The sequence below is a fragment of the Cryptomeria japonica genome, chromosome 10 (assembly GCF_030272615.1).
Source record: "Cryptomeria japonica chromosome 10, Sugi_1.0, whole genome shotgun sequence".
Taxonomy (NCBI): domain Eukaryota; kingdom Viridiplantae; phylum Streptophyta; class Pinopsida; order Cupressales; family Cupressaceae; genus Cryptomeria; species Cryptomeria japonica.
Window position 1 is genome coordinate 729,806,268 of NC_081414.1, and position 1,889 is coordinate 729,808,156.

The 1,889-nt window shown below is 34.5% G+C and overlaps 2 non-coding genes across 2 annotated transcripts; both read left to right on the plus strand.

Moving 5' to 3' along the window:
- The first annotated feature begins 977 nt into the window (after nt 1–977).
- On the plus strand, nt 978–1,172 carry LOC131045594 (U2 spliceosomal RNA). The gene has a single exon (XR_009105841.2). It is a non-coding gene; the product is annotated as a U2 spliceosomal RNA (small nuclear RNA).
- A 31-nt stretch (nt 1,173–1,203) lies between these two features.
- On the plus strand, nt 1,204–1,400 carry LOC131859687 (U2 spliceosomal RNA). Its single transcript, XR_009359299.1, has one exon. It is a non-coding gene; the product is annotated as a U2 spliceosomal RNA (small nuclear RNA).
- Nucleotides 1,401–1,889: the final 489 nt, after the last annotated feature.

The window sequence follows — 1,889 nt, forward strand, 5'->3', positions numbered from 1 at the left end:
TTTAAGATACCTTTCAAATTGGAAGAAATTTTTGTATCTTTAAAAGAGTAGGTGCATTTAAGTGGTTAGAGTATTTATACATAGATTCAAGTTTCATTCGAGCTAATGTAATTTTTTCTTAATGATCCTCAACATCCTCTTCAATTGATCATTGAGTAGACATATATTATGTTTGTTTTTGCAATAACTAGCTTAGGTAAGTGAATTACTGAAATCTTCTAATATAATACCCACCCACTTAGGATATTCATAAATCCTCATCATCCTTATCCATCTCTAAAGTTGCATCTAACTTTGCATTTATATAAAGCTACAAAAAGTAGTTTTCTATTATTATGTAGTAGCCCATATATAAATGTCATAATGTTTTTATAGTAGTTTGTGTTAATGAATCTTCATTATATTCTTGGAAAAAAAGAAACAATTTTTTAATTTCACTAAACATCTTAGATGGTCATTTTCCCTATATCAAAAACATAAAATCTCTTACAATGCGGGGACAACATTTCTGCACAACTGTACTTCTAAACAAAGGAAGATTCAGGAATTTGAAGCCCAATTGGTAGATCAGAGGAAATATTCGATGGCAGCTGCATCTCTGGTTTGACTCCGAGGAAGTGATTTCCAATGTTTCATGAATTCCATTTTCAGAGTTGTAAAAGCAATTTGTAGCAAAAGGAAAACGTCTAGAGCTTACAGTAAGCGGATCAAAATCATTCTTCAGCAGAGAGTTGCAGAATTTGTAGTGGTAGTACGTTATCTATTTGAATGGTGCAGGGCAAATAACTGGATTTTGGTAACACTGTTGAAATGGAATGGGAAGAAATGATTTGGAGGTGGAAAGAAGAGAGGAGGTAAAACGATTATTACAGATGTGGAGGATGGCTGTACAGTCATATTTATCCCACATGTAAGAAACGTAAGATGAGGGGAAGAGAGGGCTGAAAGAAATAGGTAAGGGAAGTGACTTGCAAATCATACCTTTCTCGGCCTTTTGGCTAAGATCAAGTGTAGTATCTGTTCTTATCAGTTTAATATCTGATACGTGGTTCGATGAACCACACGATATTAAATTAATTTCTTCAGGGGGAAAGTCCAAAAGATAGCTTGCTATCAGGACCTTCGAGCGTCGCTTCTGTATTGCACTACAGCAGAAGCCTGGCGCACCCCACACCCAAAGCAATCAACAAATTAAATTTATTCATACCTTTCTCGGCCTTTTGGCTAAGATCAAGTGTAGTATCTGTTCTTATCAGTTTAATATCTGATACGTGGTTCAATGAACCACACGATATTAAATTAATTTTTTTCAGGGGGAAGCTACAAAAGATAGCTCGCTATCAGGGCCCTTCGAGCGTCGCTTCTGTTTTGCACTACTGCAGTAGCCTGGCGCACCCCACACCCAAAGCAAATAACAAAATTAATTTATTCATTCTGTATTCAAAAGTAAATTTTGTTCTGTAGGCGAAATTTATGCCATTTACTGACAAAATATATAGATTAAATATTTAGCTTAGCTTTAAGTAGATTTTTATTTTGCTTCTGTTTCGTATTCAATCATCGATTTTATCTTCAGCTTTAGCTTTTAAGTTTTAGCGTCGCTTTAAGTAGATTTTTATTTTGGTCCTGTTTTGTATTCAATCATCAATTTTATCTTCAGCTTTAGCTTTTAAGTAATTCATGTGCTTATTTTCCGTCGTTGCAATCTGATTCCATATCATTGTTGTGAATTTGAATTTCTTCAGACTGAATAAATACATTCTAATGCAGACTTATGCTGAAATAGAAGGTTTGTGCTTCTGAGGCATTGATGGGGTTGTTAGATCTGATTAAGACCACAAATTAGGGAAATGCTTCTTGGATTGTTAGATCTGATCAAGATCACGATA